The 10,631-nt window shown below is 28.9% G+C and overlaps 1 protein-coding gene across 2 annotated transcripts in view; it reads right to left on the reverse strand.

The window, feature by feature from the left end:
* LOC107441868 (uncharacterized) overlaps nucleotides 1-7,328 on the reverse strand; it is a 261,296-nt gene extending 253,968 nt beyond the window's left edge. The window contains exon 1 of one of the 2 annotated variants that reach the window (XM_021146403.4): nucleotides 6,801-7,328. The gene's annotated coding sequence lies outside the window, so the exon portion shown is untranslated. The remainder of the gene's footprint in view (nucleotides 1-6,800) is intronic. The other variant, XM_043048077.3, reaches the window with a different exon arrangement.
* Between the last annotated feature and the right edge of the window lie 3,303 nt (nucleotides 7,329-10,631).

Genomic DNA, 10,631 nt, shown 5'->3' on the forward strand with positions numbered 1-10,631 from the left:
TATCATAATCAAATCTAAAATAATATACATAAAAATATAGAAATTAATTTCTTTAAAAAGATTTTTAAAAATGAACATTTAAAAAGCTTCAGGAATTAAAAGAACGAAAATGTAAAATCATTTAAATAAATGGATTTCGAGCCTGTTTTTTTCTTCTTTTTTTCGTGTTTGGCACAGTTAGAAAAGGAATTAGAAAATAATGATTAAAATTTCAAAGGAATCGGGGCTTTGAATCATTGGTTACGGTTGTCAGGTGATCGACTAATGTCTTCTAAAGAACAAAGTAATTTAACTTAAAACTCAAATACTCCTAAACCAAATTTTGTAACTTGACATGCAGAATACAATAAATAGGAAACCATTCTATCCTTTGACGTAAAAGTTTATCAAAATATAATTCATTCTGTGATCGATTTGATATTATTATCAATATTTATTTTAGGAAAATTCATATTAAAAATTTGTCCAAAATTTGTCTGGCAGTCACATCATTCTGAAATAATTTTTTAATGTCTTTTAATTACTTTAATTCCCAATGTGACTACGACTATACAAAAAATAATAAATAAATAAAAATTAAAAAAATTTAAATAATAAATAAATTAAATAGTATTAATTTGATATCCTAGACTCTTTTTATTCAAAATATAATGTCAAAAAAGGGGTTGTATTTTTTTAAAAACATTACCGGATTCTTTACCAAAAGACAATTGATGACTACGAAAATGCTTAAAATTAGACATCCAAGTTGCAAATAACCAAGATAAGTTTCTCTTTTGTTCAATGTAACAATTTTCTGAAGAAAAAAAAATTATTTTTCTTTCTGTCTACACTAAAACCGTTTAACGCATATTTATTATTTTAAAATACTTATTCTAACTATGCTTAAGAAAGCGAAATATTATTTAATAGCACAGACCATTTCGTAAAAAAAATAAGTAATAAAATTCTTTGGTATATTGCCAAATAAAAACCAATGAGAATTTCTTTATTGCCAACATTATTCATAGTTGTAAAACATGCGTTTACAAACAACGTTTCTATGAGAAATTTCGCATCAGATAAATTAACTGGATTTTTTTTTTTTTTAATCTAAAGATAACATCAGAGAAACATTGCGTCAAAAGTAACAAATATTTATCTCAAAAACTGTTAGAAAATAATAAGAAATTGATTTATCTGATTGATGACTTACACAATCTTACATTTCTTTCAGCTGTTTATAAAATTATTCTCACCATCTTTTTAAATAGGAGATCAATTGTTTTTTATGGTCAATTGGCAAAAAATCATCACATCTTGCGCGCAATCGCTTCGTCACATAAAGAAGACTAAAATTTAAAAAAAATTTTTTTTTTTTAAAAGCTATTTCTGTATTTTACGTACCGTGTTGATTAATTCTTGTTGATTGATGTATTTAGTTGTTAATTACGGAATTCTTTTATTTACACTTTTTTTATTAATAATTAATTAAAATTTTCAGTTAAAGAATTTTAACGTAGCAACAAAGCAAGTTACATAGATTTTTAACATAACCTTAACAAACACTGATGAAATAATTTGTATATGTGATATTTTATTTCAATGGCGAGCGAACAGTTGGAAAGTCAGTTTTGACAAATGTTATTAGCGACTGTTTTCTAAAGCAATAATTTAAACAAAGCATCTTTTTTATTTAAACAAGGTTGAATTTAGTTTATCATAGTTCCATCGCAATAGACAAATCAACGTAAGTGACAAAATATTCCAAATTGAGATTTTTATGCATATTTTGACCAGGGCTAAAGAGAATAGAAGGGCTGGTTCACTCCTTTGAAGTATCTCTCGCCGCGCCGATCCTCCGACGTCACTCTAGTGACGTTACTTTGGCGCAAAGCTCGGACTTTTACTTCAAGAACGGAGCGTTTGGCCTTACTAGCTCTAACTAATATTGGATCAATTCTTTTTGCGAGATATTCTGAGACATTTGTTATTTTCTATAATGATTTTCCTCAGTTTTTGCAGTGAATTTACAAGAATTTAAAACTATTATCGAAATGCCAGTTTGCGCGATTGCAACTTGCAAAAATTCTGATACAAAAACAAAAGGAAAATGTATAATTTTTCGCGTGTTCCCTAAAGTAAATGAACAACTATGTAAAGAATGGATTCCGAAATGACACAGTTAATATAAAACAGCAATACGTTTATTCTGTCGTAAAGAACTTTTATAAAAATTCATTATCTAAATAGAAACCGCCTCGTTACTTCATAAAGGTGAAAAGAATTAAAAAATGGATAAAGTCAAAGAAAATTAAAATGTAAATAAAAAGTATAAATAAAATATATAGTATATAGTTGAAATTCTCCTAATTTCATAACATATTTTTTAATGTAGTTATTCTAAATATTTATGATTTTTTTTAAAAATTATGTTCTCTTCAATTTAAATATCTATAAATTATATCATCATAAATTTAAATGTCTATAAACAATTGTAAAATTTCTAATTTCATTATGAATCTAAATTATTATTTTGTTTCAGTAATTAGCGTTTAAGGTTGATGTTTCTAATGATTAAGTATGAACAAATTGCTATTAACGACATATTTTAAAATCAGGGATTCTAAATTTAACTTAACTTATCGTTATAAAAGAATATGTAGATAAAAAAAGTGTCGATATATGCCTTCCTTTTTCTTAATAGTTAAAGTTAAAACTGAACTTTTTAAATAAAGTATTTATCGTGTCATTTTCACCAACTAGCAAAACATTTTGATAAGTTTATAATGGTATTTTTTTTAATATAATAACCAAGAAAGTTTTTTTTTTGAACTATGTTTATGAACGGAAATAATGTGATTAATTACGTAAAGTTTGAAGGCTAATAACCAGAAAAAGAATAACTTATTTTTACAAAGAGAAAGATGCGAAGTTATCATATCTTTGCTTGCGATCTCCGAGATCTGTGGACACAGTGATGTCATGAGGAGGAAATCGTAGCTTCAGCTCTAACAGCGGAGTGAACTAGCCCTTCTATTCTCTTTAGCCCTGTATTTTGACACATTTTTTTCTTCTTTTTCGTTAAGCTAAATATTGAAAAAACAAAAACAAAAAATCTTTTTTCAAAATTAGATTTAGTTTTATCAGTTTTTGAAATTTTATTTTAGCGTACGAAACATCTAGCAATAGAAAGAAAAGAGTTATTATGAGGACGCTGTACATTTTATCGATATCTCACATTTTCATTTTTGTACTTATTTTTAATTTATTTGTTTATATAACTTTTTCTTGCAACGCATACACTTAAGCACTTACGTTGTTTTTTAAATTGTATGTCAGAGTTAACCTTAGCCAAATACAAATACTAAATTATAAGAATTATTGATGCGATTAATTTACCTAAGCAAAAGTGAAAAAATAACTTAGGTTTATTATAACGGTAATAGTTAATTAGTCACAGAATGTAGTTTTAAATTACCGAGAGAAGTAATTTCGTTAAAATAAAATGTGCGCTTTTTAAAATATGTACTGTAGCTGCTAATTATTCCATTGAATAAAATGCACGATTTCACAAAGTTAGGTCTGCTAACGAACCCTTCACAAATTATTTTATCCTAAAAATGAATCCTTCACAAGTTATTGTACAGTAAAAATGGACCCTTAATAAATTATTTTACACTGGAAAAGTCTCCTTCAAAAATATTTTTATTATTACAAATGAATTTTTTATAAAATTGCTTCGAGCAATAAGTGGTTAATCATTACATCTCTAATATATTAAAAAATACCCTGCAATAGGTAACAATATAAATGTAGTAATAATCACGATAACGTATACTTTGATCTAAACTAATGCTACATTTCGAATAAAGCAATTTCTTGCGCAATAGGTAATTAATCATTAAATCCCTAATATATTCAAAAATATCCTCTAAGAAGTAATAACATACAAGTTGTAAAAATCATACTAAGGTATACTCTACTTTAAATCAAGGCTAACTTTCAAATATCTTAAAAATGAATCCTACACAAGTTATTTTACAGTAAAAACGGACCCTTCATAAATTATTTTATAGTGAAAAAGACCCCTACAAAAATATTATTTTTATCGTACAAATTGATTTTTTATAAAAGTTGTTTCGAAAAATGTCACTGTATTTTCATTCATACCTTTAACTCCCGGACAGACATGGATTTTATTTTTTTATTTTATTTACAAAACCTGGATCTAATATTCACATATTCCCAAAAGCAGGACCTTTCACAATAAGTCTGGATAGACTAAATGGTATTAGTGATTTTTAAAAACTCAGGAACAGAACTCTGTTTTTATAAATTCACAAAATGAGTAGATTTTTCATAAATTCACGAACCTATATAGAAAAGCCCGAATAACGCCTGATGAAAGCTATCATATCGAGGATTACGATTTATAAATGGATACATAAAAGAGATTTAGTTTACGTCGTCCTGAGATAGAACAGTTTTTACGTTTTCGTAATTTACAAATGATCTCTATACTTTATCTATATAGTGCTATATAGATCAAATATAGAGATCAATTTAAAAATCATTAGTATCCAACTGCATCGAAAAAACGAGATTTTAAGGAGAGAAAAAAATGAAGATATTGTAGGACTGAAATTAAAAATCTTGCTAACTTAAGTATAAAACTCTAAGAATAATTCAATATTTATCACTTTTTTTCGTTTTTTTTTAATCTAGACAAAAAAAATATTGTATGTATCCATAAAAAAATGACGATTTTTATTATTGAATTCCTAATAATGTGTGACTGTTTTTAAACGAATAACTGTAATTAAAATTTATCAATAAGTTTAATAATAATTAGTTTTGAGACATTCTAAAACTTCTTGGAATAAATATTCCAGACATAGCTTTCGTGAAAGGGGATGAAGGAGAAGAATCTATTATTTATGAACAGAACTATATTTTAACTATTTAATTTCTAATTACTAATAGAGAACTGCTCAATTATCCCGAAACAGACGATAATTAGTGTAATTATTATGTTATTAATTCGATAGAAAATCTATAAATATGTATTATACGCTGTCTATATCGGTAAAAGAAAAATGTGTGTTAAAAATAATAATATTCATAAATATCTATTACAATATCTATTATCTATTGCCACATATTGAAATATTGTGAGTGACGAAGTGGTTTGTGTTAAGCACTTATTTTAAACTTTCTCTTATTAAGCTTGGCAAAAACTTATTTAAGTCACAAACGAGAGAGAATATTAAATTCAGATCCAAACTTTTTACATTATTGATATATTTCTTTAGTGGGTCGTTAGTTTTTAAACAATGTTCAGTGCCTGCCATTGGGAAAAAAAAAGAAAAAAAGTTTTTAAACAATGATTCGAACAGATTTATTATGCAACCTACTACTTACTAATTTGCAGAGATTTTGAGGGGGGAAAAAAGTTTTTTATTTTTCATTTTTAGATTTGATCGATTTTTTTATTGCAACAAATATTAATTAAATTTCAAAATTGTTTTACAATGGATAATTACGATTATAGCACCATATATTTGTTACATGTAAGACTATTGCGTTTTTATTTTTATTTATTTATTTGAATTTTGCCTACAGGTACAATACGCATAAAAGCAAGAAAAACAACTCGAATTTAGAATGTTAAAAATCGAATTTGACATGAAAGCAAATCACATTTTAATAAAATGAATCTTTAAGAGCTCCATATTAGGTACTTTGCAATTAAGTGATTGATGTAATCTCAGTTTTTCTAAAAATAAATGTTTTTCTTTAAACTGTTCCTAAATTTTGTTTCCAAATTTTTACTTTACAGAATTCCGAAATTTCAATTAGACAACAACATAATACACAGAAGCATTCAATTGTTTACTTAGCAATAGTGCTATTTTTTTTACCAACAAAATTTTTTGTGATCGATTTAAAAAGTGGCTTATTATTTTACTGCCCCATGCCCATTATCGTACGTCGGAAATTTTGTATCCATCAAATCCGGATTTTTCCTGATGCGATTATGCGATTTTCGGATAAGCTGACCGCTGACCATATGTTTGAAAAACTCACACGTCAATTTTATAACAAGTTGGCAAAAATCCCTTTGCTTAATATTTAAAAATAAGTGTAAAAAAGTTTTTACATAATGAAAGCAAATTAAATTCATATAAATATTGCCTCGCAAACAAATTTTTCAAAAACTAATTTCAAATTTGAATGAAACGTCTAAAATTATTTACTTCAACTTGTATTTCAACTAAATATTAATTATGTCAATGCCAGGAATCTATTATGAATAAGTGCAAAATCAATAATATTAAAATAAAAAAGTAGAATAAATCATATAAACAACAAAATCGACTAAAACAAATAAATATATACAATACATATTTTCTTACGTAATATATATTTTCTTGCGTTATTTATCCTAAATGCTCAACGCAGATTTAAAGAATGTTATATCTCAAACTTTCGTTACATGACTTTGACTGTCGTATTACCAGGCTTGAATTATTTATTGAATAAAATCCCGGAGATCTTACGCTTATAAAACTGGATAAATGTATATATTTTAATGTTATATGCTTATTTTAAATGTTCATCTTAATTTCAAAGGATGTTATAGTACCAATCACTCGTTACTATGAATTTGGCTATATCATATTATCAGGCTTTATTTATATTTTTGCTTTAAAAAATCTGGAGATCTAAGCAAGAAAGTAAAATGTGGATTTTTTTTATTTGAAAGTTCTGTCACTGCAAATAAGAAAAATTAAAAAAAAAAAAAAAAGAAAACTTACCTTGAATGTTATCCTCCAAAAGAGGTCGTGTAATCATGTCAGATTAAAACTCCTGTTTTCCGTTACCCTGACGAAAACAACGTACAGGAAAACTGGATAAATTGCAACGGCAAACACAAGTATTAGATTTTATCTAGTTCACATTCAACAATATGAATTATAAATATGATATCTATAGTGTGAACTATAATAATTTCCAAATTGAAAAGAACTTAAGGTATAAAATCATTAAGAAAGTAACAGCATCTTAACTGTTCTTTCGTGTCTCATTTTTTATTTAAATATCTGTTATCTAAAATAACAAGGATACACACACAAAAAATAAATCGTTATATCTGTTATTTTGTGTTACTTTATAAAATCACCGCTACTGTGTATTAATGATATGCGGCGGTTCGTGCAAAAGGGTATAACTGGATTTTCACAGCTATCACATATTCACCTCTCCTCGTAACATTTTGCTTAGTTCTGGTAAGAACAGAAGCGCGTTTTGAGTATACTGCTGCTCAGAGCAAAAATCTGATGAGTAAGGGTTACCATCGAACAGTCGCAGTCTCGCCAAGATAGCGAAAGTATATCGCCAAAATGAGGAAACTCAGAGTCAAGCAATTAACTTCTATTTTTAGAGTCCATTGTTGATAGTTCATCTATATCATTTGCGTGCAATAAATTTAAGCAATAAAATTCGAGTTAGGATTAAAATTAATTCGGATATATAACATTCAAAACTTCATAGGTTCGTAAGGTTTCTGTTCTATGTAATTAGTCGCTGCTTAGTAAAAAAGTACCAAGGTTCCCAAATTTCATTTCTATTTTAGCAATTAAAAATTAATGACCAGAATGATCTTGAACTTCGAGATTTCTTTTGAAATTAACATTGCATATTAGATTTTCACTACCGAAAAAATAGTGCCACAAAAGTTAAATAATAAGGAAATAAAAAAAGTATTTATGTTACACATGCTAAAGAAGAAGGATTACATATTACAATAAAATTTATGTTAATGAAATATTTTAAAATAATAATAATTATTATAGGGGAACAGTAATAATAAAAATAGGAATGATAGACTGAATAATAAAAATATTGATAAAATAAATGACAATAAAAGGATAAATTAAACAATAACATAACAGATAGTTAATTCATGGTAATTAATATGATTAATAAATATTGAAATAATATGATTGTTGAAATAAATAATATTAGTATTGATTAACTAAATAATAATATAATTGTTAACTAAAATAATATTAATAATGGCAAACTATATTATAATAATATTCATCAACTAAATAATACATAAATTGATAAATTAAGTAATAATAAGAAAGAAAAAGTAATAAAGTAAGACTGAAAAATGAAATAATATGAAATGTTAAACTAAATAACAGTGGTATTAGCAAACTAAATAGTATTGATAAACTAAAAAGTAGTAGTAAAGATATGATAAGAAAAAGTAGTAATAAGATTTGATTTTTTGTTTTTGTTTCGTTGAACAGTCGACCCAAATTTGAGTTTACGACTATTAATGTTCAACCCCGTAGGATTTTAATTTTGAACCCAATCCAGAAGACAAGGGAACTCTTGGATCAAATATTAGAATAAATGTGCCTTCGTGAAGGACTTTTTGATGGAACTAACCCACATTTGAGTTACATAGAAAGGAGAACCACGAAAGCCTGGTTCCACGATTAGCCTGATGCCAAGGGGACTCTACCCCAATCTACTACTGAGTCTAACAATGAGACTCCGTCTACCACAAAGGATATTTTAAATCAGATCTGTGGTTGGAGCGGAATTCGCATTGACCAGCAATGTCTCGGATTCGAACCCGGGTCACCTCCTAAGGAGGGTAGCGCTCCATCCCCTGAACCACCACTGCTCCAAGTAATAGGATTTTTAATTTTATATTATAACCATCGATGAACAACCGACCCAATTTTATGGGTTTAGAGCTACTAATGTTCAACTCCGTAGCATTGTAATTTTGAACCCAATTCAGAAGACAAGGGAACTCCTGGATCGAGTATTGGGAGAAATTTGCTTTCGTGGAGGACTTTTTGATCGAGCTAACCCACATTTGCATTGCATGGATAGGAAGACCACGAGAACCTTCCACGGTTAGCTTGAAGGCAAGGGGACTCTAACCCATGATCCGTCTACCACTGAGGATATTTCAGGTCAGCACTGTGGTCGGTGCAAGTCGGATGCGGAATACGCATCGACTGGGATTTGAACTCGGTTCACCTCATTAAGTAATAGGATTGGTGTATCAAGTAATATTAAATAAACTCAATAAATAACAAAGTAGATATAACTAAGCCGACACAATTTTATAAAGAAAAAGAGAGGCGAGCCAGAAATTTTGTTGCTGATGTGATGAAAAGGATTCAAGTGCTTTTCACACGCTATAGATGGAGTGTCATGCAAGCAATGATAAATAAAATTCTAGCAACTGTCAGTACATTTATTCCGTTTTTTGAAAGTAATACGAAGCAGAAGGATCGACAGCAACTGGCCAATCACAAAGAGTTTCATGATCACGAAGTGCTTCAACTTTGGAACTCCGATTTGCAATGGAAACGTCAACAAAGTTCAGAAAAGTCGTCGATGTAAGACATTCAGATAAACTTTCAGGTGGAGTCATTCTGTTGCAACGTTGAAGCACATACAGTCTACAATGAAGAAACTTTGGAAGAAACTCAAAAGTCCATTTGACTATGGCCACGATAGAATAACAAATAACTGTATAGATATTACCATACTTTTGAGTTTCATGACTAAAGACGATGCGGCTCAAGTTAGTGTAAAGTCTTAATCGATGCCTAATCAATGATTAATAAACATGCTTTATTTCAATTACCTCAAACTCCCACTGACATAATGTTGACGATTTCAAATCTCCCAAGTCTGAATAATTGATCATTAGGTAGGTTTGATGGTCTAAGCAGCCACCATGTTGGCTATTAATGCACCCTTTCGCGTCTTTCAAATAGGTTCTGTGGTTGGTTCTTACATATATAGTTTGTCTAAGCTAAGAACTCCTCCCGCCACAAAGTCTGAAGCCGTCTGGTGCTATGGAAACAAGAATGGCGGATTTTAGGGAGGGTAGCTTCACTTTAGGATAAACACAATAGACCGAAAAAAGAGATTCCCTTTCTCTCGCAGTCCCAAGCAGAAACCACTCCAAAACAGTGACCCCGCGCCCCTACTTGAAAAAGTCATACCTCGTTACCATAGACACCGCCACAGGTCTCGACGAATGTCTGGAGGTGTTCTTATTTCAGACAAATTATACACCTATCATCACTTTTTAGAGGTGTAGTTGTTCCAGATTTTATCTTCTGTACTTCAAAGTAGGCCACATTTAATTTATCTTGTCAACGATTTTATGAAAAACAAAGATATTCAATGAATGAATTTCCAGACAACCTGCCTGATATCAATCTTATAGGGTATGTCTAGGACACTCTTGGGAGAGAATTTTTTACTTGTGACCACCCAGCAACCACCAATGATCTAAAAACATCGTTCTGGAGTGAAATGGTCTAATTGTCCTTAACTGTCTCATTTCAATGGTAGAGGTCAATGGTAGGCTGAAAACACACTGAGATGGAGCCAAATCGCTTATAGACCCTATTTTTTGTTCGATTCTGTGACCACTGTTTCCTACTTTCTAACTCCCAAGAGGGTTCTGAAGAAGTATAATGGTTGGTTGACTATTAAAACTAATAATTATATCATTTTTATTCTTACATCAATCTATGTTCAAATCAAATTGCATTTATACCAGTCCAATAATTCTGAAAATAATCAGTCAAAAGTGA

This window comes from Parasteatoda tepidariorum, chromosome 8, assembly GCF_982258835.1.
Source record: "Parasteatoda tepidariorum strain Cologne lab strain chromosome 8, Ptep-v5.0, whole genome shotgun sequence".
NCBI lineage: Eukaryota > Metazoa > Arthropoda > Arachnida > Araneae > Theridiidae > Parasteatoda > Parasteatoda tepidariorum.